We start from the raw sequence: 13,446 nt of genomic DNA on the forward strand, positions 1-13,446 counted from the left end.
TATTTGTTTGGGGCATCTTAATTTGATGTTTACCTGCCCGTTACAGAAAATTCACATGAAGTCTCAATCATAATAAGCACCACTTTTTTACTTCAATAAGTAGAATTAACAATCCCTGTGTGAACTGGAGATACGAAATTGATGATAACCTTCCTTGGGTTTTTCTATTATTTGCCCCAATGTAATTGGCTATTTCATCATACTTTAGGAAAAGTGAAACTGCTGGCTAAACTCATAACCATAAAACCCTCTAGTTTCACTCAAGTGAATCTCCCAATATTGATACTTTGTATATTCAGCTTTGAATATTACATCTCACCTACATAATAGCATATAATCAATTGTTTATTTTTATCAAAAGGCAGACAAGTATTTGGTACAGGCATAAACTCTAGAAAACACCAGCTTTTGATTGTAACTCTTCTGACTGACCTTGTAAGCTACCCTTTGCTTGAAATATCTTGCCTTATGGGGAGTAATCATAAAGAAAGCATGGTGTAACAGAAACAACATTGAATGTAAACAAGCATGGGTTTGAACCTCAGCTCTGACACATAATAGCTGCGTGAACCTAGATGATATATTTAAATTTTTTGAGCTTCAGTTTCCTTATTTATTAAATGAGCCTCAGTTTCCTTATCTATTAACTACCTTCTCTACAGATATGTTGTGAAGGTTGAAGACATGCTTGAAGAGCATCTAGTATGCCTAGTACAAAGCATGATTCAGAAGCTCATTTTTATTTTTATGCACGTTGGCTGACTTCTCCAGCTTGAAGTTTAACTGAATACTATATATACATTCTTACACTGATCCCCCTCTCACGTCTCCTAAAACCTTTGCCTGTTGATGTGCATAGTCTAACTCTTGCCTGTGTTTACACACAAATCAGTTTTACACATTCATATAATTATGTACAAATACACGCAAACCCACTCAATTTAGGGTTACACCAATTCTGCTTTTAGCCCTACTAATAAGACATGTGCACAAGGGGATGGGAGGGGGGTCACAGAGCTTGATGCCACTTTGTATTCAACCCATTGATGCTGATGCTATGATGCCCAGGAAAGGGAAGCTGAGAGCTGATTGCAGGAGGCGGCTTTGGCCCTGTACTGGTGTCTGCTCCAGCAGATACAAATGCATTCTAACTGAATTCCAGCTTTTTGGAGTCTCTGACACTGCAGAAAGCCCTACCCTTTGGACCACAAAGTGGTTGGCATGATATAAAGACAGAGAGGCTGATCTGATGCCAGGCAGAGCTGGGCTGAGAGCTCTTGAACTTCATCAAGTTCTGCTGTGTGTTTTGCACATCTCTTAAATAGTGTGTAAGCTTAATGGGTGCAGCACACCAACATGGCACTTGTATACATATGTAACAAAACATATGTATACACATGTACCCTAGAACTTAAGGTATAATAATAATAAAAAAATAGTGTGTAAGCTTGTTAGGGGTAGGGCCCATGTCTTCTTTCCCTCCTATCTCCCTGGGAGTTTTTTTTTTTTTTTTTACTGGGAATACGTTTTTTTACTGGGAAACGTATTGACCAGAAGAGGAGGGAGGAGCTGTCGTCTTGTAAGATGGGCAGTTATTGAGTACCACCTGACTGTCAGGTGCTGACTCTTTAGCTGATTAGCCATCTGGACTCCTCTTGCTAAGACAGACCTGTCTGTTTTCTGGGCCTTGGTGAGAAAAGCCCTTCCAAGGTCAGGTAGGAGAAGGGAGAAGAGGGAGATGCCAATTACGATTGTCCCTGTTAATGACACAGGCGTAAGATTTGGTGAGGTGGCTGGTAAACCTTGTGTTGAAGGTGATGTGTAAGAATTATCTAGTGATTATTTTCACAATGAAAAAACATCTATACTATTTTTTTTGGTTCTGTAAATAATATATACTCATTTTAAAACTACTTGTACAATACCAGGAAGTATAAGGAGAAGAGGAGAAAACAGCTGGAATGCCAACATTCTGGGATTCCTCTCATTAACATTTGGTGACCTATTCTTTTATATAACTTTTTATGCATGTGGATCTAGAAATATCTAATTTCATGTAAATTATTACTGTTTATCAGATTCATAGGCATGGTTTTTTTTTGTGTGTGTGTCATTGTATTAAGAGTGGTGTGTATACATTGTTCTACTTCTTGCTTTTCTCAGTTAACATTTTGGAAATTTCTTCATGTTAACCAGTATGGATCTAATTCATGGTTTGTCAGCTTCAGCACTATAGGCTCTTTGGGTGGGATAATGGCTTCATTACTTGAGAGTGCACAGGGGCTGTCCCTGGGCCATCCTGTGTATTGTCTACAGGGGCTGTTCTGTGCATTGTAAAATGTTTAGCAGTACCACTGCTGTCCTCTACTTCAGCAGTCCCCAACGTTTTTGGCACCAGGGACTGGTTTCGTGGAAGACAGTTTTTCCACAGATGTGGATTGGGGAGGGGATGGTTTCAGGATGAAACTATTTCACCTCAGATCATCAGGCATTAGATTCTCATAAGGAACATGCAACCTGGATCCCTCACATGCACAGTTTACAACAGGGTTTGTGCTCCTATGAGAATCTAATGCTACAGCTGATCTGACAGGAGGCAGAGCTCAGGTTGTAAAGCTCATCAGCTGCTCACCTGCTGTGCAGCCATGTTGCTAACAGGCCATTGACCAGTCCACAGCCTGGGGGTTGAGAACCCCTGTTCTACTTATTAGCATACAGTCACCCATCACACCTGGTTGTGGCAACCAAAAATGTTTATAGACATTGCCAGATATTCCCTGGGGAACAAAAATTGTCCCTGTTTGAGAGCCACTGATCTGATTTTCTTTTCAGTAGCTGTATAACATTCCACAGTATGATCTGCCACTTTTAATTCAATAGTTCCTTTCCTAGTGATCATTCAACTTACAGTATCTTTTTTTATTGTCAAATTGATGATTTCAATGGGGGCTGCCCTTGGTCCATGGTTATCATTTAGGAAGATGAACATTTTCCAAAGAGAAAACTCAGGCTGTATCTTTCTAAATACAATGCTGCTGTGATTGGGCTTCTTTCACTTTATTCCTGGGTGAGCTCTCAGAGTGACCACAGGCCAGTGAAACTGACGGCAGGGCCTGTGTAGCACTGGGGAGTCCTGTTCCATTTATCACGGGTTCAAGCAGGTGCTCTTCAGCCCCAAATGGTGGTGGCCGGGTAAGAATGTAGGACCTGTGTTAGCAAATAACCTAATTTTCAAGAGAAGCAGAAAATCCATATTTTTATGTAAAAAGTTCTCCCAATTTTTCACGGTTGAAAATGAATGAATTCTTTAGGACAGCACATGCAGATGAAACAAAACAGATCTCCTGCCCAAATCTGGCCTAGTGATGGCCAGTCTGCAATCTCTAATATAGGTATTTATTATTGAATGTGATTTTCACTTTCCTGGGGTTCAGTTCAGTTCTTTGAATGATTAATTGTGAGACACTTGTGTAACTTTTTAGTGGTGAGCATTGTGCTATGATGCACTTTGTCTATAGCAATGTTTGCCTCTCCCCAGAATCCCCATCCTCTCTGAGAGAGAGCTCGTGCTCCTATAGTCTGCATTGTCTCCATATCTGACACTGCTTACATAGCCTGGGTGTTGAGGGCTGCTGGCTTACATGTTCTCAGGAGAATCAGAGTCAGTACTGTGTGATGCCTCAGAGTCTTGCATCTTTGATCCTCAGGACTTTACAGTGCCTAAGGTAGCTCTGTGGGAGGAAGTATTTACTGGAACTTGGTGACTTTCGGCAGCATGGAAGTTATGTGCCTGTTTGGAATCTTCTGTTCATTTAGAGAGCTTGTTGCTAATTTATTACCTGGTTTCTTTCCCAGGCAAAATGTTAGAACCAGAAGGGACATTGCAGATCTTTGAATCCTACCCTTTCACTTTGCAACTGGGGAAATTGAGGCTCAGGGAGAGGAAGGAACTTAGCCAAGGCTCCACAGTTGGACCCAAGGCAGGGGTAGCACTTCTGGCCCCTTCCTCCCTTTCCAGCATGTCTGTGCTGCCACCTCTGAGTGGGTGGCTTGGGTAGAAATCTTCTTTATCTGCTTTGAATTTTCAGCTAAGTTGTCTGGATGTCCATGTTCCTATGACCTCTTTTTGGGAGGGGACACTTATGTGCTATGCATTTATTTGAGTTTTTGCAGAGCTAATTAGCTCCCCAAGTGTTTGAAGACAACAGTCTTATTCTTTTAAGGCAATGTTTTAAAGATAATAATTTTGTCCTGGGAATAGATTAGAGAAAGATTTTGTTCTCTAATCTAGCACGAAGAGTAGATTATACCAGATTTTCAGATGCTGCTTCTAATAAATTAAATTTGGAGCTGATGAATATTTTGAAGACACGGAAACATGTGGTAACTAGCAAGCTTTAAGTGGAATTGGATTGATGGGAACCTTGTCCTTTCAGTAGGAAACGTGTTATACGACAGTTTCTATGGACTCAACTCGCTGGCTCTCTGTACCCACAGCTGCCAACAGCTCTCAGCTGCTGGAGAAGGCAGTCTGAGCGGAATGCCAAGTGTTGGAACAGGCATTTATCCCAGTGCCAACTCTGCTGCCAGGATGCTGTCAGCATAGTCTAAGAAATGCTTCAGAGACTGCCCACCATCTTGACACCTGGGTTGGCCAAGGTCAGAACCCTCAGGAATTTGACTGCTTGTTGGCGATTGCAACAGCAGAAGTGATGGCACAAGAAGAGACATGCTGCTCCAACAGGGGACAAAGTGTGTCCCACTAGGAGCTTCAAGAGTCCACTAATCCCTTAATTTCTATGAGCCTCAACAGTCTTTTCTGCAGCACAGGAACAAAAATAAATTGCCTTTTTAATCTCTTAGAGATGATATTAAGGTGAGTTTTGTAAACACCATACCCTCGTATGTGCACGTTTGTGTGTCTTGTGGGTTGAATTGTGTCTCTCCAAAATTCACATGCTGAAGTCTTAATCCCTAGTACCCCCCCCAGTGACCTTATTTGGAAATAGGGTCATTGCATATGTAATTGGTTAAGATTAGGTGATACTGGAGTAGGGTGGTCCCTAATCCAATATGACTGGTGTCCTTTTACGAAGGAGAAATGTACACACACACACACACACACGGAGAACACGGTGTGAAGACTGAAGGTATGCTGCCACAAGCCTAAGAATGCCCATAAGCTAGGAGCGAGACCTGGAGCAGAGCCTTCCCTATACCTTCAGAGGGAGCATGGCCCTGCTGACACCTTGGTCATCTAGCCTCCAGAACTATGAGACAGTAAATTTCTGTTGTCTTAGCAAACTAACACAGTATAAAGTATATCATATAAATATAGACATACATTCACATGTAAAAATATTTAAGTGTCAGTAGCAACCTCAGCCAACATCTTGGGCCAATACAAGGCTGGTCATGGTAGAGTGTGAAGTTAATTGATTCACAGTAGCAGGCTGGGCTGATGATGGAGCTTAGGTAGATGGATGTGCAGACTAAACAGTAAGATCCCTGAAAGCAGGGACTGTATGGCTAGTACTGTCCTTGACATTTTATCCTGAGCGTGCAGCACAACATCTAGCTCATGGCTGCTCTTATTTGTTGAGTGGATTAAATGTTACGATCTCTGCAATTATTATTACTTCAAAAAGGAGCCCTGAACCCATTAAGCAGTCACTCCTCATTCCCTCCAGGCACTGGCAACAGTGAATGTATATTCTGTCTCTGTGGACTTGCCTATTCTGGACTTTTTATATTAATAGGATCATATAATATATGGCCTTTCGTGGCTTGCTTCTTTCAATTATCATAGTGTTTTCAAGATTTATCCACACTGTAGCATGAGTAAGTGATTCATTCTGTTTTTAGTGCTGAGTAATATTCTGTTTTATGAATAAACCACATTTTGTTTCTCCATTCATCAGTTCATGAACATTTGGGTTGTCCCCAATTTGTGGTTATTTATAAATAATGCTACTATGAACATTCATGTGCAAGTTTTTTGTGAATATTTATGTACAAGTGTTCTCTTGGGTATATGCCTAGGAGTAGAATTGCTGAGTAACTCTGTGTTTAATTTTTTAAAGAAGTGCTAAACAATTTTCCACAGTGTGTGCACCAGTTTACATTCTCACCAGCAAAGCAGGAGGGTTCAAACTTCATTTTTCTCCACTTTTCTGCCCACAGTTGTTATTTTCTGTTTTTATTTATTTGTTTTTTAAATAGCTGTCCTAGAGGATCTGAAGTATCTACTTGTGGTTTTGTTGTGCATTTCCTAAAGGATTAATGATATTAAGCAGCTTTTCATGTGTTTATTGGTCATTTGAATATCTTCTTTGAAGGAATGTCGATTTAAGTCCTTTGCCCATTTTTGAATTATTTTTAGTTGTGGGAGTTCTTATATATTCTGGATCTTAATCTCTTATCAGATATATGATTTGCAAACATCTTCTCCCATTCCATGGGTTTTTAAACTTTTTTGACAGTGTGTTTTGATGCACAAAGTTTCTGAATTTTTACAAAGTCCAATTTATTTGTTTGTTTGCTTATGCTTTTTGTGTCATATTTAAGAAACTATTGTGTAATCTGATATCACACAGACTTGCATGTCTGTTTTCTTCTAAGAGTTTTATAATTTTAGCTCTCACATTTAGGACTTTGATTTATTTTGAATTAATTTCTGTACATAGTGTGAGGTAGGTGTCCAAATCCATTTTTTTTTTTTTTTTGCATGTGGCTATTTGTTCCTGCACCATTTATTGGAAGACTATTTTTCTCCATTGAATAATCTTGGCCCTCTTGTCAAAATCAGCTGACCGCAGACACATTAGTTTATTTCTGAACTCTCTCATATACATATATACATATGTGTGTGTATTCCATATATATGTGTGTATTCCATATTTATACACACGCGTGTATATATATGAGAGTTCAGATATATACATATATGCAGACAAACATATGTACATACGTATATATTCTTATGCCAGCATTTTGATCACTATAGCCTTGTTGTAAGTTTTGAAATCAGGAAGTTTGTATCCCCCAGCTTTTTTTCAATATTGTTTTGGCCAATGAGGCTTTCTTAACCATCAGGGACAGCTAGGATTTAGTCAAGTATCTGAGTTTGGCAAATTGATTGCAAGATAACTGTCCCCACTCCCCAACGTACCTCTTCCCAGAATTGAAGACATCTCTGCCCATGATTATAGCTCTAACCTAAAAGAGAATCTGGCCATACCAGGACAATGGAGCTGTTGGTGATTGAAGTAGCTAGTCACTTTCAGTGTTTTCCGTGGCTTTGTGTCAAGTCACCTTGAAATTCAAATATATATCATCTCACTTTAGTCTTCAAACATGTACCTGAAGCAGGTGGGGCAAATGTGCTTATGCCCATTGTATAGGTGGGAAAAGTGAGTGCCGGACTCCAAAGACTTGTTCAGATTACAAAGCTAATTCATAGCATAGCAACTACTAGGCGTCTCTCAGCACTGTGTACTTTTTATTTTTGAAAAATATGTTTTAAAAATAATTACATGAATGGTACATGTTAACTATTATATAACAATTATTACAGATAAGAAGGAGAAAAAATAAACAACACAAGAGAAGATATTTTAGTCTGTTTTTTGTTGCTTTTAACGGAATACCTGAAACTGGGTAATTTATAAAGAGAAGGAATTTCTTACAGTTGTGGAGGCTGAGAAGTTAGAGTCAAGGGGCCATATCTGGTGACAACTTTCCTGCTCGTGGGGGCCCTGCAGAGTACTGAGGTGGCACATGTGATGGGGCTTTCAAGGGGCTGTGTGTGCTAGCTCAGATGTCTCTTCTTCTTATAAGGTCACTGGTCCCATTCCAATGATAAGCCATTCAGCTATCTACCAGTTTATCCATGAATGGATTGACCCATTTATGAGGTCAGAACCCGTATAACCCAATCTCCTCTTAAAGGCCCCACCTCTCAATACTGCCACAATGGGGATCAAGTTTCAACGTGAGGTTAGAGGGGACAAATATTCAAACCACAGCAGAAGGAGAAGGAGACGTGGAAGCAGAAACAGCAACAGAAGGCAAATAAGAAGGAGAAGAGTTACTCATGATCCCATTACTCAGAGAAGAGCCACAGACTGTGGGATTACTCACTGGACCACGAGCAGGGGTGTGCCAGTAAATGTTTAGCAACTGGCTCTCCAGAAAAGTCATGTCCTGATGTGATCCAGTTGCTATTGTGTAAATACTTTCACCATGGCTGATTCCAAGCTACCAACCTGGCATCAATGAATGTAGATTTGGGAGATGACATAGTTGGCTGTCAGGAGCCAGTGCCAGCACACCACTGAAGGGGATCCTAGTTCGTTGCTGCTCAAAGTAGAGTCCATGGACCATCAACATTGCCATCACTTGAAAGCTTCTTAGAAATCCAGACTCTCAGGCTTTACCCTGGCTTAAGGAATTGGAATCTGCATTTGAACAAGCTCCTCAGATGATTCCTGTGCATATTGAAGCTTGAGCAGAACTGCATGTCCAATACAGTAGCTGTTAGCCACATGCATCTGTTGTATATAATACATACCAGATTTTGAATACTTAGCATGAAAAAAGAAGGTAAAATATCGAAAATTTTTGTATTGACTACATGTTAATAAATACGGTAATACACAGCATAAACATATGTTATTAAAATTAGTTTACCTACTTCTTTTTACTTTTTAAAACTGTGGCTACTAGAAAACTTAAAACTGCAATGTGGTACACATTCTATTTCTGCTAGAGAGCATGACGCCAGATCATGGGATCCCTAGAGCTCTGATTGCTTTGTGTGTCCCCAGACCCACCTTTTTCTAAACCCCTACTTAAGTTGACCCGAGCATTTCTAATAAGGTAATTAGTTGCCCATGACCATACTGCTAGGAAGGGCAAAAACCACATCCCTCTTCTTTTTACTATTGCTCGTGTGCCCCACTGTGAACTCAGAAGATATTAATAAGCTGAAATGAATAATTACCTCTCTACCATTGAAGTCCTTGAGAATATTCAACTTCCAGAGTGAAGGAGGATTCTGGAAATGAGGAACACCCTGCATACCTCTTCCTGCCGCTGTTGTTATCCAGGAGGACTCCCAGGCAATGGTGTATTGGGCTGAGCATTATTTCTAGGGCTTTCAATGATCTCTCAGGGACTCATCTCTGCAACAAAGGAAGAGTCACTAAATAACTCTTGTTCCTAATAAAGTGCCCGAGAGTGGGTGCAACACTGCTCAGCACATTAACCATATTTACCGTCTAAGAGATAGAAAGCAACCTGTCTCTTTTGATGAGGAAGCCATAAAGATTTAGGGAATGGGAAGTAAATCAAGGCTTCCGTTTGTCTTGTAAAAATGCACTGCCTTGTGCTGCATCTCACCCTTCACTCACACGGGTGTATTTTTATTCCTCTGCATAAATAAAACATGATTTGTAGTCACCCTCTTGACTTGCTCCTGGCACCGGGTTCAACAACCAAAAAATTAAAGATGGCATTGCGTTTCTGATGAGCCCTGAGCATTAGTATGAAATACCTAAAATACGTGTAAGATGAAAACAGCTTTAAGCTGGGAAGGGGCAAAAAAAGAAAAAAAAAAAGACAAATCTTTTCCCTCAGTCCCTGTGACAGTGCATACAAAATGCCTGGTGCAGTCTTAGATACAAAATAAGACCACAAAACAGGCTGCTTCACCTTTTCTTTCCACGTGTTAGCACCAAGAGTGCTATGAAGATAAGAATAGATAAATAAGTGAGCATTCAACTTCAGTAAAAACAACCAGCTTTGAAAATCAGTGGCAAGTGCTAAACTGTGTGCTACAGTCATATGAATATGTGGATATTTGGAGACACGACATTTTGTTGGTTGATTTTCATTGCCATTTTCTTCATTTTGACCCAGAGTGTTTCAGGCAAAAGCTGCTTTGTTGGCTAGTAAGTCTGGGAGCTCCTTTTTGCTTTTCCTGAACTTTAATTTTAGAACTGATATGGAGAGAAAATTGAGGACCACGTACCTTGTAGAGATTGTGGAGGGGGTCCCGTGGTGGGAAGGTGCAGAGGGATAGATGTCTGGATCAAACAGACCCATGAAGCTGGACTGGGGCTTGGGGACAGAGGATAAATAAGAGAACTATGGAACATGTGTCAAAAGTTGCCAACTTTGAGCGGCAGAAAAGTGTTCAAATTGGATTATCCCATCCTGCAGCCCTTGAATCAAATATTGGGAGCTGAGCTGTGGTATCTATGGATGTCTGGTAATCGGGGAAGGAAAGACAGAGGAAAGCTGTTCAGGTGAATGCCAGACTCCAGCAGGCCCACTCTTCTAGGAGGGCTTGTGCATCGCTAGTGTATGTTTTCCTGGACAGCTTTTTAAGCCCCTGGGATGTGTTTGGCAGAGAATGTTTTCTATCTAGTTTATCTGACTTATTTATTTATTTATGTTTTTACTTTTAGGTTTTATCTGAGGAGTAACATTCTCTTTAGGACATGTTCCCTTTTATAGATTTTAAAATATAAGTTTTCTGCTAACAGAATTTAAAGAAGTCATTATCTTTATGTTAGAATTTTATATAAAGCTTCAACATTGAGAATAGCAGGGATTAAATAAAAAAGGGCAGTGGACATGGTCCACAACACATGAAGACAACATGGAAAACTACAGAGACTCTAGCACCTCCTCTACCAGCCTATATTAAAAAAAAAAAAAAAAAAAAAAAAAAAGGTGGGGATTGGAAAGCATGTGAGTTGTGGATTGTAGATCTAGGAGAGGCTTTTGCCCTCTACTATCCTGAGGTATTTTCTTCCAAGCCAACTGAGAGCACTGTTTTTAGAGATTTTGGTGGGTGCCTGCAAGAAGGGAAGATTAGTCCCTTCCTCCCCTTCAAGCTGGTGTTTGTGGAGCAGCAGAATCCATGGCACTGCTTGGAGCCACCTTTGGAGCAGAGTAGGGTATGATGAGAAAGGCTTCTGCCTCTTGACATCTGTCTTGGGAGTTTGGGAGCATGTGAGAACCAAACCATGTCTCCTGATTACCTGGAGAACTCTGAAGTCTAGAGGTTGCCTGGAGTAGCCCGAAGGCAAGATGAGGAGAGAGGGCAGTCATGGGGCAGCCTGCACATTGCATTTGACTTAGCAGGGATGATTGAGTTTTCTGTGGGCCAAGTGAATTAGATCTTATTTTACCCTGACAGACTACGGGACCAGGATAAGGTATTATGGACATGCCATCTGGGATAGGAATGAGGGCTGGAGGGAGGTGTTTGAGAGGTCAGCCAGAGTGTATCACCATGTGAAGGAACAGTTAAGGGGCTCTGCAAGAACTTACTCCTGCAATCCACAAGAAAGCCAGCAATGAAACACCTCTACCTAATGGGTACATTGGTGGCCAGCTCATAGTGAACCAAAACAATGAGTATAGTTAAGTGAAATGCTTGTTTCCTATCCTCCACTTCCCTTCCCTCCTCCCTAGTGAAAGTCAGAAAAGGAAGAGAGAAGGAATGGAGGAAGAGGAAAAAAACAGGCCATATCCTCTTCCCCACTTCTGGTCTTGAACCAAGGGTTGAGCCTAAGAGGCCAATTGGAAGCATTGAATTGCATGTGAAATTCAAGTTTTGATTTACACTGACCTGTACTTTCCAAAACCAAAAAGGGAATCTAGAATGGGACTTATTCTTATATATCTGAAACTGCCTGAAAATCTATTGGATCTGTTCAAACTGAACTATCAAGAGTTGATTTGTCAGATCAGGGAGAAGGCAGTGACTAGGGAGAAAAATAAAACTTCTTCATGCTTGAACTCCACTGGGACTGTTCAGAATGTCCAATCAAGCAAGTATACCTGTTAAGATAGTTCTTTCCGATGTTTTTATGCCATGGCAAAATGGAAAATTGAATTATACTTGCAAGGAATATTGAGGCAAATAGATAAGCATATTCACCCCTAGAGATTGTAGAGGTGGCTGATGGAGGGTCTTATTTTTTTAAATAGAAATGGGGTTTTGTCATGCTGCCCAGGCTGGTCTCAAACTGCTATACTCAAGTGATCCACTCTCCTTGGCCTCCCAAAGTCGTGGGGTTATGGGCATGAGCCACCACGCTCAGTAATGCTGAGGGACATTAGCTCTCTTATCCCCTAGGTCCTACCTCAAGGACTGATGACTGTGGCCCATGGATTGTGACATTATTTTACAGTGTGTGAATTCAGAGTGTCCAGGGAGAATTGTTCATCTTACTTTATGGGAGATAGGATAATTTTTACTCTTCATATGTAGTCTCTTAAAAATGTCACGCATTATTGAAATCCCTAGGTTTAACGTCTCATCTGCATAGCAGCAAGTAGAAGCAGCAAATAATTGTGGAACAAATATTGGTTTGGGAGACAAAGTTTCAACATTGTCAATAGCCAGGTGTTTACCTTGGGCAGGACTCTTAATCTATCTGGGCTTTTTTTTTTTTCTTAATTACCAGTTGAGGGGATTGGAGAGCAAGCATTTAATAAATGGCAGTCATCACCACTGCTAACACTGTCATCACCATTATACAAGACTGAGTTACCAGGGAAGGAGCAATAAAGCATCTGGTTCAATTAGTTTACCAAACTTTGATTGAATGCCTGCTACATATGAGACACAAAAGGCAATATGAAACTCTCCCAAAGCAAGTAAATGGAGTGTTTTATGCTCTAAGACCCCAGAACTCTCCAAAATCCTCAGCATCCTCTAGGACAAACGATGAGTGGTCAGATGTCTCCCTGTGGCCTCTGAAACCTTTCTTGTGATGTCTATTTACTCCATGCAGCAGTACATTCTGACCACATATTGGGTAGTTACTGGATGGGAGCAATTCCCTGGCACTGCCTGTCCTATTCCTCAGAGCTCCACTCCTCTGGTTTCTACAAGGATCTAAAGGAGGCAATATGTCTAGCAAAGGGCTCACCTTCATCTGATGCTTGAAATATTAAAAGTGGATTTGGGCTGTCCATGGCATATCAGTACTGTGTTTGGTCAAATATCAAATTTTAGCTGCTATTTGCCCAAAGGTCTAGACATTATTATCTGGGAGGAGGGTGGTGTGTATGTCTGGTAGGCATGGGGATCACTTTATGGGTATTCACTTTTCTCAGATGAGGAACTCATCAGGAAGCTGGGTAGAATTCTTTCTTGTGAAAAAATTAACGAACATCAAGCAATTTGTTAATTTGCCTCTTTCCTCCTCCCACACCATTTAGGTTTAGGTTCTTCTGAAAGCAGAGCCTTGAGACTAGGCCTTGGGGGCAGGTGGTTTATTTGAGAGATGATCCTAGGAAGTGGAGTGAGGGAAGGAACTTTGAGAGTAACTTAGGGAAAGAGAAAAGTCAGTGTAAGGGTGCATTATCAAGCTCATTGCTAAAAGAAAGGGGAGCTTGATTCCACCAGATTCTTTTTAGTCT

General features: G+C 40.7%; 1 pseudogene; it reads left to right on the forward strand.

Moving 5' to 3' along the window:
• Window positions 1–4,606, forward strand: part of LOC111532013 — a 75,224-nt pseudogene extending 70,618 nt beyond the window's left edge.
• The last annotated feature ends 8,840 nt before the right edge of the window (window positions 4,607–13,446 follow it).

The sequence above is a fragment of the Piliocolobus tephrosceles genome, chromosome 11, assembly GCF_002776525.5.
Source record: "Piliocolobus tephrosceles isolate RC106 chromosome 11, ASM277652v3, whole genome shotgun sequence".
NCBI lineage: Eukaryota > Metazoa > Chordata > Mammalia > Primates > Cercopithecidae > Piliocolobus > Piliocolobus tephrosceles.